Here is a 15,287-nt window from a genome sequence, read left to right as displayed (position 1 = left end):
TCTTGTCGGTCACGTGGTGGAGAATTTCTCCCTGAGTCGTAACTGCGCGCTGGACCGTTGCGTCTAAAGTTATTCTGCCTCCCTTGATAATAATTGTTTTGGTTCCCATATTGTCTGTTTCTCGGATTGTCTCTGTGATAGTCATTACCGCGGAGAGGTGATCTTTCCCTGTAATTATTACTACTCTGCCAACGGTTGTCATACGGGTGGTGTCTGTTTTGGTCATGATTTGTGTTGTGAGAATAGCCTTGTCGTGTCCAGTTATTATTTCTTTCATCGCGGAATTGCGACGGATGTGACCTGTAATGATTGTTTTCCTGTTTTCGCATCCCGCGACTGTCTGTGTTAATTTCTAATTCTTGTAAGAGTCCCTGAAAAGATTCAATGTCGTCTTTGCAACGCCCTGCCAAAATAATATGTCGTAAATGTTCAGGCAGTTTGATTAAGCAAATGCGGATGAGTTCTGAGGGGCTGTATGGGTTTGACAGGTACTGATTCTTGTGCAACATGTCTTCAAAATATTTCTCAAGACTGGAAAATTCAGATTGTTCGAAATGTTTCATCATTATGATGCCATGTTTTACTCGGTCTTGTGTGGCTTGAGACCAATATGCTGAGAGGAAGGCATGATAAAAATCTCCTTCACTGTGACAATCATGAATGACCGATCGCATTCTTACAGCTGGTTCATTCTCCAAGTAGCCAAACATAAATTCTAACCTGTGCTCCAGTGACCAGTTAGGAGGGAAAAAATGAGAGAATTGATGGAGCCACGCTTGTGGATGAATGTCGTTGGCAGAATTCTTAAATGTTTTGAATTTACGTGTAGTAATGAACAGCTTATAGTCAAAATCATCGTGTTGGCGAGTAGCACATCGCTCATTGTTACTTCGTTTCGGCGGTTCCATCTCAAAATCCAATGCGCCTTGCCAATTTCTTTCATAATTTCCGAAGTGCCCTGAGTTATTATTTTGTGGCTGTTCCGTATTTCTATGTCCCTCTTCCCGTATTGGAGTGCGAGTGGCCTCTGAAATACGTAATTCTTGTATTACCTGTGTCAGCTGATCTTGTACTTCCCGGATTTCTCTTTTGTACTGTGTTTTGATTTGATTTTGATTTTGTTTGAATTTTCTTATTTGTTCATACTCTTCTGTGTCAGTGAAGGCTACAGGTCTTGTGTCATTCAGATCATCATCTACCTTTGTAGATAAGTTAGTGACCTGATCCAAAAGTTCGGCTACTTTCTCTGATAGTGTACTTATTTCCTCCATGTGTCTTTCTGAACCAATTTTCAGAGTATCTACTGTGTCCTTTAAATTTTCCTGAGTTTTTGCAAGTTGCGTAACCGAATCGGTAGATGCAACTGAGTCAATTTTAGCTTGCAAGGTCTCATGATTTTCATGAACAATAGTTTGCAGTTCTTTTATGGCTGCTTCGTGATTCTGTAATGCATTTTCATGACGGGGAAAAATAGGTTGGAAATGCTCACAAATTTGTGTTTTTACGTCATTACAGAGCTTTTGACATTTCGATTCGATGTTATGTAACTCAGTAGTTAAATCTTCACGTGTTTGTTCAAGTGTGGTGTCTAACTTTTGAAGATTTTGTTCCATTGTGTCTAACTTTTTAAGATTTTGTTCCACTGTGCGTAACTTTTTAAGATTTTGTTCCACTGTGTCTAACTTTTTAAGATTTTGTTCCACTGTGTCTAACTGTTGCTGTGTTTGTCTCTGGTATTGTTACATTGTGTCTAACTTTTGAAGCTTTTGTCCCATTTGTTGCATTAATTGTAATAACAATGCATTAGTGTCTGGAATCTGTTCCTCTACGCTTTTTGGCAGTGCATTTGCACCAGAAACATTCACATTTTGACAAGCAGAAAATGTGTCTTGACTCATTTGAGAAAACGGTGAGGACGCAAAACCTGAATGTACAGTATTTGTAAAATTGTGTCCTGTCATTTCGGATTCCTGAGGCGAGCTGTTGCCGACCGATCGATCGATAATGCTTCCCTGTTCACAACCTGTTTCACTGTCTACACCATTATTTGCCGCCCGCTCCATTTCCCTATGCACAATTACCAAATTACTACTTGGAATGTCTGTTAATTCACTACACAGTGGTGCTGATAAGCTATGCTCGTCGTCACTATTATTTCTCAGTTTACTTTGGAGCCTAGTGTTACGTTTTTCACACGCCATTATTGTGACAATATTTCACACGATAACACAGAAAAACACAATTTGAAGAGCAAAAATAAGAGAACACATTAACATAGCACTGAAAATAATATCTAGTTAATTGCAGCTGCGAAATACTTGGTGCAAATCTACATGCATGCCACAACTGTTTTACTGTGCAACAATGAAAAACCACAACTACCAAGGAAATTCTCTCTATAATTACACGCTAGCAATAAACAAAAGCTACACTAAATACACAAACTACAAGAAAAAAATCAGAAGATTCCAGTGAGGTATCCTGGCAGGGTCGCCATATGAAACGTCCCCTTAGAACAATTTATACACGACTGTGCTTAAACTGACATGCAATATTTTTAGCGCAACGCAATCTGACTTTCAAAAATCCCTACAAAAGAATAGCCCTGACTAACATTAACCTATACCTTTCACAAATCACTTACCTCATCAAAAATCTTCGTTACTCGAACTACTGCAATACAGCGAGCGCCACTACTGCCAGCTAAATAAAAGATTCAAACTACGGAAGTCACTAACTACTGATAGGGATAGTTAGCAAATGAAAGATTTTAATAGAGAAGAAACAATGTATTTACCTTAATAGTCATAATATATATAGAAGTTCATAATATCCAGTATAACAAATTTCAAAACTCCGCCATCTCTCTCCCCACATCATCCACCACTGCTGGCGGCTCACCTCAAACTGCGCAATGCTACACGCTGTTCACATCCAGCTGCCGCTGCCCAACACTACAATGGCAGACAACAATGCAAACTAGCCAAAGACTGCACACAGCACAGCCAGTGATTTTCATATAGAGCGCTACGTAACGTTGCCAATAAGAAAACATAAACAGCCTACTTACACTTTTAACGGAATCAGTAGGGGTGACTATTTCTTCGTCCGACTCTCTATTACTAACAGAAAGGCCGGTGGTAAGTTCTTATGGGACCAAACTGCTGAAGTCATCGGTCCTTAGGCTTACAAACTGCTTAATCTAACTAACTTACGCCAAGGACAACACATACAAAGATGCCTGAGCGAGGACTCGAACCTCCGGCGGGGAGAGCCGCGCGAACCGTGGCAGTGCCCCTAGTCCGCACGGCTAACCCGAGCGGCAATGCGAGTAATTTACACTATACAGATATTTACTAGTTTTAAATTATATCATCAGCTCTTAATGACAGTTCTTTCCACGTGAAATAAAATATATAAGGTAAAAATCTTCATATTAATAACTTGAATCAACGTATTAATGTTCCACAAACATATTTAATAGTTCTTGTTGAACCGGCTTTCTACTTCTTAGGCCATCGTTAGGTAACTTAATGCTGAACAGATAGTCCACACAAGTTCAGAATTCTTAGGTGGACAAAGAATGCTGTACAGAGATATGTGACGTTTTATGAATATATCAATACAAAACGCAAGCATGATGTAATACCTAAAGAGACACTGAATAAATGAATTACTCTTTGAAACTGGCTCTTGGTATCCTTTTGCAAATTGATAGTAATTTAGGAAAATTTGGATCTAATTATGTAATGAGCAGATGATAAACTGATTGAGAGGAAATGTGGTTTATCTATGTAGTGTCAAAAATAATAATTTCATAAAGTTAGGAATAGCCCACAAATTCGTTGCATATTCGAAATGGGGTGCGTCGTACTGCATCTGATTCACTAGTCGGAGGTTTCTTGTTTGATCAATGTAACACAAAATTTATTTCACTTCTTTCAAATTCAGATCAAAGTTACCCACAACTTACATAAAATTTATGAATAAGTGAACTTTTGTCTAGAACGTTTCAAGCTGATTTCTGCTGTTTTACCATTGTTGTGAATTACATATTCATCTACAAATTTCGGTATATTTGTGTACTTGATGCATCTTCTGTGTGTAAAACTGTTTATTAAGCCATATGAACATTGATCCTGAAATGAACATTTCAGACAGTGGCCTCTCATTTTAAATGTCACGAAATTGATCGTCTCGGCGTACATTATTGATATTTGTGACATGTACGAGAATATGCTCCTGTCTCTGCTGAATGACCATGTGTACCGAGAGTTTGTCCGCTACAATCAAGTGTAATTTTGTTTCTGGCTGTAATTACTGGACATTGAGAGTTGGATTCATTTCACAGTTAGTTGAGAGATTATCTTCCACTATCTTACACCATCCCCATTTGTTTTGGTAACATAAAATATGGCGGAGGGTTTCAGATAGTTTCACTGTTGTCACGGTGTGGCCTCTATACGGTTTTCTACCTCTGTGATACGAAAATAAACTGACTCAGATAACTCAAAGTCAACACGAAAGACTTCGTTCCTTTTTATGTTTCCCGTTGTTCCTCAAATGCTTTTTAATTCGATCCGTCTATACAGCGAACAAAAAGAAATGGTACACTTCACCATATAAACACAAACTGACACACAGAATGGCAAATATGCTGAAGAGACGAGACACATGGGCACGAATCATCCTACATGGAAAAGGATACGAACGTTATTAAAATGGCCGGCCGCGGTGGTCTAGCGGTTCTAGGCGCTCATTCCGGAACCGCGCGACTGCTACGGTCGCAGGTTCGAATCCTGCCTCGGGCATGGATGTGTGTGATGTCCTTAGGTTAGTTAGGTTTAAGTAGTTCTACGTTCTAGGGGACTGATGACCACAGATGTTAAGTCCCATAGTGCTCAGAGCCATTTGAACCATTATTAAAATGAGCAATTACAATGGAAAACTGCTAACATTACAGGCAAATTTTGACAAAAAGAGCTCTTGCAACGAACAAGAAATAAATGACCAAATCAATATAAGCTGCCTAGTCACATTAACGTGGCCACCTATCAGAAGTTTTGTAACCTCCCCCTCACTTATCGACCTTAATTACAGTGAAAAATTAAACCGCGTGTACCTAATGGAAATTTGGGAAAAGCAATCGTCACCGAAGTTAATTTGTCGGTAAAGAGGGAGGAAAGGGTTACATCTAAATGAAAGGAAAAATGCTGATGAAACTGGTGGAAATTAATTTTGAAAAAGGGTAATGTTAATAAAGAAAGTAAATGTGCGGCCGTTACGTTAACAATTAACTAGCGGTAATTAGATATTGAGATTTGGGGGAAATTACAGTCGCCAGTCCTAAGGACAGTTACTATAGTAACTGAAAAAGAAAGGTTATTACACATATAATTAGCACTAGAAGCGTGGCAACTGAAGGTTGACACGTGTAGTGTGAAAACTGAAAGTTTGTCAGAAGTAATAAATTTCGCTACACTCTGACTTAATTTAGCAAGAGGATTAATAAAACCGGAAAATCGAAAGTTAATTTAGTGACTGAAGTTAATAGTGAGCTTTCTTTCTGAAGCACATCGAAATTCAGTAAAATACGTTTAGTCTTGGACTACCTCAACAATCACTTCAAAAGCTACTTGAATCTACGCAATGTAGAAATAAGGGATTTAACTTTGAACTTGAATTAAATGATTCTTAACAATTAACAGCAGTAAAATTTAGTACGTACCAAGCTGAGCTGCAGTCACAGGTAAGCTAATATACGGTAACAAAACTCGCACTCATAATTTGTGTTTGTGTAATCTAAATATTGTAGCCAGCTATGAATACTTTAACTGAACTTTGAAATTAAAGCAGTGAAATGCTACAATCTTACTTTAATGCTGGCGTTTGAATTTCAACGACACTCGGGTTCATTCCAGAAAAGGAAGGGACCCTGCTTGGTAATGCAATTGGGACAATGAGCAACAAAGGTTCATGCTACGTTGCTGTAATTTTGTGATTTGAACAGTTTTAAAAGCTGAGGTCTGCCATACTGTTCTAAAACTTTACGTGCTTCCAGTCTTCCTGGTTGGTTGATTGAAGGTTTGAAGCCGTCGATCGAGGAGGTGGCGACAGTCACTCATTGTCGGCCGTCGCTGTTGCAGAAGCTGGATGTTGGCGCGCATTCCTCTCGACACTGACACCAGGCGAAACGGGCTCTTGATGTGCGCCAGCTAATGCTTCCCGTCCGTGACACCGTGTCAGAAACTATCATTGCAAGTCGAGCGCAATTATATGCTGCCCAACCCCGAAAGCGCGGCAACTCGCGGGAGCGTCACACAACACACCTGCTCCACTGCACTACACCAGCCAGACTCTCTCTCTTCCCGCGCTCCACACGACAGAGTTAACACTACCAAGGATCCTAAACACTTTTGTTCTCCACACGACCTATCGATGTATTCGTTCGATAGCATAGTTTTCCCTAGGCCAGACCCAGCATATAAATACAAATAATATTCACAAAACAAACCAACATAAATGCATAAATGTATATATACAAACAGTAAAACAATTACAATATATAAAGACACAGAAATGTCATATCTTCAGGTAACAAAATAAGGAAAAAAAAAAAATTATAGTGCAGCAGATGGAAATAGGAGGATATGCATTTCCGGCGTTACAGTCTGAATAACCACCTCCCTCGCATCGGACCCCTGCAAAACGAGCGGGATGAGTGTCAGTGAGGTTCTGGAAGGTATCGACAGTGGTGTGGAGTCATTCTGCCTTCGGTGCCGTGGTCAGCTGCGTTAGCTTTGTCGGCTGAAAATGCACGGTGTGAACAGCCCGATCGATGTGGTCCCCCAGATTCGCTGTCGGGCTTAGATGCAGGGAGTTTGGTGGCCAGAGGAGTACCGTAAATTCATCCTGGTGTTCTTCGTACCACTCACGAACACTGCGAGTTGAGCAACACGTTACATTGTCCTGCTGGTAGATGTAGATGGCGTCGTGCCAAGGAAGAAGAAACTGCATGTGTGGATGGACATGATCTCCAAGAGGAGATGCATACTTACGTTAATACATTGTGCCTTCCAAAATGACGAGATCACAGAGGTAATACCAAAAAATACATTACCCAGACCATAGCACATGCTGGGCATTTGTTTTAAGACATTTCACGCAGTACACGCCAACAGCCATCTGGCTGAGGAGCATAAATCATGAGCCATCTGAAAAGGCCACCTATTGCCACTAATTGGACGTCCAGTTACGGTACTGGTGTACAAATTCCAGCCTTCGTTACCGAAGAGTAGCAGTTGGTATGGGTGTATGGACCAGGTGCTTGCTGTGGCGGCCTATACGTAGCAACGTTCACTGAACGTTCGGTGAGGTGAAACCGTTGGCAGCGCCTTGATTCATCTGGGTGACCTTTTGCTCAACAGCTGCACACATATTCGCCTGTACACATTTATGCAGCCGCTATTCACCGCTGTCATCTACGGCCCGTGGTGCACCACAGTTGCCTCCGTCCTTGCTTTGAATAGCACGATTTTGTCGCACACGGTATAGTTTAATCACGGCGGCACATGAACAGTTTACAAACTTAGCCGTTTCGGTAATGCTTCCACCCTTGACCCGAAAGCGAATGATCATTCCCTTTTGGACGTCAGATAAATCGGTTCCTTTTTCGCATCACAACAAAGACTGCATTGTTTCGCACATCCCGCACCCCCCTCCCTTCCCCCCGCTCCGACACCCTTTATATATTGCACCACTGTTAGCTCTGACATATGCCGTCTGTGAGTGGTTATTGTACGTCGACGTCGAATATAGGGGATGATCATACTAATGTGACTGGCAGTGTAAGTAACAACTTACTAATCATGTTAGCCACTGTAATAATAACAAACAGAGATGTAGAAAATAACCAGAATAGATAACTTAATCGCCCACCAAAGGCACGTAAAAACATTATTTGAGATTCCCTCCACAGAGGAGAGGCCACCACACAGAACACCTCATCCACATGCATCACAAAGAAACGAAAATCGAACTACATACAGGCACCACAACACTAACAGATGATGAACCAAAAAAATACATCGGGGATCGACAAAACTATATACAATAAATGCACACAAAGCCTTTGCCTTTCGCGGGAAAGTGCTCTACCATTTGAGCTACCCAAGCACAACTCACGCCCCGACCTCACAGCTTTACTTCCGCCAGTACCTCGTCTCCTGCTTCCCAAACTTCACAGAAGCTTCTGTGAAGTTTGGAAAGTAGGAGACGAGGTACTGGCGGAAGTACAGCTGTGAGGACGAGGCGTGAGTCGTGCTTGCGTAGCTCATATGGTAGAGCACTTGCCCGCGAAAAGCAAAGGTCCCGAGTTCGACTCTCGGTCCGGCACACAATTTTAATCTGCCAGGAAGTTTCACATCAGTGCACACTCCGCTGCAGAGTGAAAATCTCGTTCTGGAAATGCACACAACCAATACATAGTAAAAAAAGTGTTCAATCGAAAAGTGTTACAAAACTCCTAAAATCCGACTAACTAAGCACAACATCAGGAAAATACTGAAATGAATACTTGTATGACTAAATCGTAAGTAGATCCAAATAGTAATTTTATGTAAGTTGCCTCTTAGTTAATAATAACTGAATAACAAAATAACTGTAAAACAGCAACTTATTTTGAATCGTTATACAATGACGCTATTACACTAAAGCGCAAAAATCACTGGTACAGGCATGCGTATTCCAATACAGAGGTAAACAGACAGAATACGGCGCTGCTATCGGCAACGCCTGTATAAGACAACAAGTGTCTGGCGCAATTGTTAGATCGGTTACTGCTACTACAGTGGCAGGTGGAGTTTTAACCTGATGTTATAGTCGGCGCACGAGCGATGGGACTCAGCATTTCCAAGGTAGCGATGAAGTGGGGATTCTCCCGTACGACCATTCCACGAGTGTACCGTGAATATCATGAATCCGGTAAAACAACAAATCTCCGACATCGCTGCAGCCGGAAAAGGATCCTGCAAGAACGGGACCACCGACGGCTGAAGACAATCGTTCAACGTGACAGAAGTGCAATCCTTCTGCAAATTGCTGCACATTTCAATGGTGAGCCATCAACAAGTGTCAGCCTGCGAACCATTCAACGAAACATCATCGATTTAGGCTTCGGAGCCGGAGGCTCACTCGTGTACCTTTGATGACTCCTCGACACAAAGCTTTACACCTCACCTGGGTACGTCAACACCGACATTGGACTGTTGATGATTGGAAACACATTGTCTTGTCGGACAAGTCTCGTTTCAAATTGTATCGAGCGGATGGACGTGTACGGGAATGGAGACAACCTCATGAATCCATGCAACCTGCATGTGAGCAAGGGCCTGTTAAAGCTGGTGGAGGCTCTGTGATTGTGTGGGGCGTGTGACGTTGGAGTGATATGAGACCCCTGATACATCTAGATACGACTCCGACAGGCGACACGTATGTAAGCATCCCGTCTGATCACCTGCATCGATTCATGTCGATTGTACATTCACACGGACTTGGGCAATTCCAGCAGGACAATGCGTCATCCCACATGTCCAGAATTGCTACAGAGTGGCTCCAGGAAATCTCTTCTGAGTTTAAACACTTCCGCTTGAGCATATCTGGGATGCCTCGCAATGCGCTGTTCGGATGAGATCTGCACCCCCTCGTACTCTTACGGATTTATGGACAGCCCTGCAGGATCCTTGGTGTCAGTTCCCTCCAGCAATATTTCAGACATTTGTCGAGTCCAGGCCACATCGTATTGCGGCACTTCTGCGTGCTCGCGGGGGCCCTACACGATATTAGGCAAGTGTACCAGTCTCTTTGGCTTTCAGTGCACTTATATAACTAAATCGTAAGAAGAACAAAAAACTAATTTAATGTTGCGAAACTTATGCTCCAAAAAATTGTCTCTTGCTTAATAATAACTGAATAAGAAAAGACTGTAGTACAGTAACTTATTTGGAATCATTAGACAACGAAATTATTATATTACAAAGAACAAACACGTATTCCAAGTCGCCGAAGATGGTTAAAAAAAAAACAACAACAAAAACATGTGGTATGTGTTTCGAAATGATCCTGGAACAACTATTCATCACCTTTTCTGGCCCTATACGCTCTAAACACATCCGTTTCTTCCGCCGGGAACCGTGAAGCTGTGACTAGTCCGCACCACGCGAGCACCTGCCTCTAAGCAGAGACAAGCCACGGTGCGCTGTACGCCTAATTAAATATCGGGTTGTAGGAAGGCCATCATTTGGCCTTTCACGGCGGCACAGCCATCCGTCTTGGCGTGAAGGTGTGAAAGACAGGCCGGCGTATAACGCAGTGCGTCCTGTATCGCTGCGGACATCGGGCCGTCCTGCGAAAGGGGGCGGCGGCGACCGGAAGTCAGATCAGCGATATGGACGGCCGGAAGTAATGTTATACGCCACGCAGCGCCGCGCTGCGGGCAAAGAGAGCAACAAGGCGGAATCCGGAGCGGCCGGCGTGGCACATTGTAGCGGGCGAGGCTCCTTGCCTTCCCCCCGCGTAATTGCACTCGCGTATAATTATTTACAGTGCTGTTATTAGATCAGCAGGTGAGATAGTCGAGGTCTGACATTACAGATATGCGCCGTTAGCGGCTTACGGGCGGGAGATGCAGTCGCTGATAATGCCGGGAAGAAGGTACTTACGTAATGTTGATTGATGTGAGTACAAGCTGCCCTGTCGCACCTGTACTGTTGCGGGGAAATATCTCGAATGCCAAACCTTCCTGCTCACTTACCCTCTTGAAAAGAGACCGTTTCATTTTCGCTTAGCGTTGTCCGTCACAACACGATGCTGTTGATAGCGTTATCCTCGTTTCGTGACCAATGACGATGTCAGGGCCCCACCGAGCAACAGAAGTAATAAGTTCATTTGCTCTCATAGGTTCCTTCTCTGCCTGTATTCTCTGCGAATCACTGTAGATTACATCTCTGTTATGTTGATACAGACTTAAAGCGACGATAGAGAAAGTCAAATGTATCAATATTTAAGATAAGAAACCTTTAATTTAATAGGTAGTGTGTGAGAAACAGCAGTGATTGATAACCAGAACCGGTCTCAATAACAGTGTAAATCGCCAAGTACTTGTGAAACTAAGGAAAAGTTTGGGAAAGGAAATAAGGTTCATGGAGATGAAATATAAACTTTCAAGTTTGGAGATGACAGCGTAATTCTGTCAGAGACGGCAGACGACTTGAGAGAGCAGGCGAAGAGAGTGGACAGTGTCCTGCAAGGAGGTAATAAGATAAGCATCAACAAAAGTAAAACAAGAGCTATGAAATGTAGATCAGCTGATGCTACGGGGATTACACTAGGAAGGTAGTAGATGAGTTTTGATATTTGAGTAGCAAAATAACTGACGATGACTAAGTGAAGGGGGTATAAAATATACACTGGCTGCAGCAAGGAAAGAACTTCTGAAAAAGTGAAAACTGTTAACATCGAACACGTATTTAAATGTTACGAACCTCTTTTCTAAAGGATTTTCCGGGAGTGTAGGCTTGTACGGAAGTGGACGATAAGTAGTTGAAACAAGAAGTGAATAGAAGCTTTTGAAATGTGGTCCTGTGGAAGAATGCTGAAGATTATAGCGGAAAACGCCTAACTAATGAGGGGTACTGTATCGAATTGGGGAAAAAAAAACAAACTTATGGCCCAATATGAGTAAAAGGAACGATAGGTTTCTAGGGCACATTCTGAGGCATGAAGGATTTACCAATATGATGCTGAAGGAAAGTATAGGGGTAAAAATTGTATACGGAAGCCAAAGGATGAATGGATGTAGGTTGCAATAATTATTCGGAAGAAAGGAAGGAAGGAAAGAAGGAACGAAGGAAGAATAGAACTCAAAGTCCCGTCAACAGCGCAGTCATTTGGGGTGGACAGTTATTTTGAAATGAAGAGGTGTGCACCGGATAGACCAGCGTGGTGGGATGCGTCAGAACTGTCTTCGGACTGAAGAACATAAGGACAACCGATTTAGGTTATACGGCCATTCTCAAATAAAGCCATTATCCTCAGTGAGGTGGCAGCGTCAATAGCATCGACGAAGTAACACCTTCTAGTAGGTAGCAGTCGTTTATGGAGAGCAATTAAATTAGCAAATAATTGAAATCAGTGAGCGGGACAGAAGCTGCGAAACACCATTTTTGAAGCTTACCACGGGCTTATAAGCGAAATGGAGTGGCTTTGGGTCGTACATTTGAAAGGAGTTTCTTCAAATGGTTCAAATGGCTCTGAGCACTATGGGACTCAACATAAGAGGTCAAAAGTCCCCTAGAACGTAGAACTACTTAAACCTAACTAACCTAAGGAGATCACACACACCCATGCCCGAGGCAGGATTCGAACCTGCGACCGTAGCAGTCCCGCGGTTCCGGACTGCAGCGCCAGAACCGCTAGACCACCGCGGCGGGCGAAAGGAGTTTCTTCTCCTTATTATTGCTGGAAGTATTGTTTCTATTACCCGGCCTCCGTTATACAGCAATTCTCAAACCAATCTAATATCCGCGGAAAGGTAGCAACATGAGCATCACTGATGAAGTAACAATACCTTCTAGTAATTATCAGTCATTTGTGGAGAGAAACTAATTTGCCAAGTAACTGAAATTCAAGAGCGTGCGTGTGTGCGTGTGTGTGTGTGTGTGTGTGTGTGTGTGTGTGTGTGTGTGTGTGTGTTGTTCTTAGCATAAGTTAGAGTAAGTGGGTTTAAGTAGTGTGTAAGTCTAGGGACCGATGACCTCAGCAGTTTGGTCCATTAGGAATTCACACACATCTGAACATTTTAAGAACGGGAAAGTAGTACCAAAACACTATGTTTCAGTCTTGTCATAGGCTAGAAGGCAAAACTGAATGGTTTTCGGTCATATCTTTGCATGTACTTTCTTCTCCTTTTTTGTTGTAGAAGATCCGACGAACATCCACTCGATGTTTGTACCAGTATTTACCTGAAACCCCGTATATCAACACAATACTTTTAATAAGCTGTTCAACTAGTTTCCGTCTTAGCTAATGCAATATGCGAAACTGAGTACCAACAGGGGGAAAAACTGTAAGATAACTGAATGGCCTGCTGTCGATCGACCTCTGTATTGATGTATACTGCCTTGGATGCAACCAAGTGGCTAATAGGGATATCTCTGACTTCCGAACTCTTTTGAAGTACTTTAGGAGAGTGTTGCAGTTCCTTTGTGCTGGGTTTTGGAGAGGCGTAGTATTTGGTGTATATTGGTGAACAGATGTATTTAAATCTATTACCGTTATGGAATTATGTGACAGTAAATGGTGTTAATGTCTCAAAATATTATGGAGTGAACAATTGTCAAATAAAATCTCGATTTCAACTGAAGTTCAATTTTATTTCAAAAAGATTTCCATCGACACTTATAAAACGTCACTTTGAGCGATCCAGGATTGCATTTAATTCGATGTCTATATGATGCAAACTGTAGACAACAAACTTTAGTAGTAACTTTTTACGATTTTTGCGATTAGTTGAAACTTACACAGAGTGCATCCCTATAGGTACTTTTGCTTGCACATTTTTTGACAACCAAGAGACAAGAAATACCGTTTCAAGATACTGGACTTCTATATGGGAGCAATGAGACTGAAATCACTGTACAGACATCGTGAATTAGGAATTCTGTAGTTTCCACGAGTCACGTTAAGCGAAAAATGGGCTAGTTACTAAAGTAAAGCTGTACTGTACTTGTTGTCGCGTCACTGACTGACTGATCTTTGTCCCCAATCACTTCGAAGGAACGAAGTAAAGGAGATTGGTTTTAATGTCTCGTCGACATCGAAGTCATTGGAGACGGAGCACAAGCTCGGATTGTGTCAAGAATGATAAAAGGAAATCGACCGTGCCCTTTCAAAGGAACCATCCCGGCATTTGCCTGGAGCGATTTAGGGAAATCACGGAAAAGCTAAATTAGGATGGCCGGACGCGCGTTTGAACCGTCGTCCTCCAGAATTTGAATCCAGCGTGCCAACCACTGCGCCACCACTCCCTGTAATCACTTCGGGATCGACTGTCCGTGGAGAGCCATTCTGTTCCATGACCCTTCAGCCACTAACCGCAACTCGGGGAGATTGGTGAGAGCTGGGTCCATGGTGTGCATATGTCACTCGATGCCGGCGCATCCTCACGCAGATTCTCAACGGAGGTCTATCAGACGAGTCTAATTTACCCATTTATGCTCTACACTTGCACAGAAGGTGCTAACAGTAAATATTTGCGCCGGGATTCGCTTTGCAAATTATTCCCACTCAGAAGAAATGGTCTGATAACTCTCCACACATTCGAATTCTATTCAGCGTTCTTTTCGTGATTTTAACCTTGAACACGAGTAAGTATTTACAACCACCACACATTTTCTGAACTATAACATCCTATCACACTGGCTGCCGTCAGGTACAAGGGTTGACTGAAAAGTAATGCCTCTACCTTCGTAACTCTTGAACAGTAGGCAGCATTGGTATGTGACAGATACTGGCTTGTTCCGTAGTCTCTTCTCTACAGCTCCAGTCGGCGGGAAGCCTTAGCATTGAATGGTTGTATTGTTACAGTGCAAAGCAAGGAACCCTGCGCAGACGGTCGGTCAATGCGATTTAAGCAACGTGCAGTCATTGAATTCTTGACAGCAGAAGGTCTCACCCCAAAAGAGATTCATCGGAGAATGAAAGCAGTTTATGGTGACTGTTGATGTGAGAACTGTGCGTCGTTGGGCGAGTAAGTTTAAAGATATTGAGGCAAGAACATCCGACCTGCGTGCAAACAAAGAGTTGGACGTCTTGTGACAGCAACCACCAAGTGTCACAAGCAAAATGTTGACATATTGATTCAGGACAATCGTCGTATCACTCAGACAGAAATTTCAAGCATAATTGAGAATGAGAGCACTTAAAGACTTGAAACAAACTGTATCCATAATTTCAAACTTTTACAGAAATTTTTGTTGCTGACAACCTCCACAAAATGAAGAAAGGAAATTCTTTATCGATTACTACATCTTCGCTTTTCATGCAGCAAAACTGCCGCCTAAAGCATGACGTTTTAATTTATTACTTCTGAACTGTGTTCACGACACATTTTTAGGTAGAATTCACACATAGCACTGAAGTACCAGGAATGTTGTATCATTGTACGACACATAGTTCAGGAAATATGGCGTCATAAACACTGAGTTTCATGAAAAACTGCCAAATCATGC

Source organism: Schistocerca cancellata, chromosome 3, assembly GCF_023864275.1.
Source record: "Schistocerca cancellata isolate TAMUIC-IGC-003103 chromosome 3, iqSchCanc2.1, whole genome shotgun sequence".
In the NCBI taxonomy this organism is placed as follows: domain Eukaryota; kingdom Metazoa; phylum Arthropoda; class Insecta; order Orthoptera; family Acrididae; genus Schistocerca; species Schistocerca cancellata.
Note: the sequence above shows the minus strand (reverse complement) of the source record.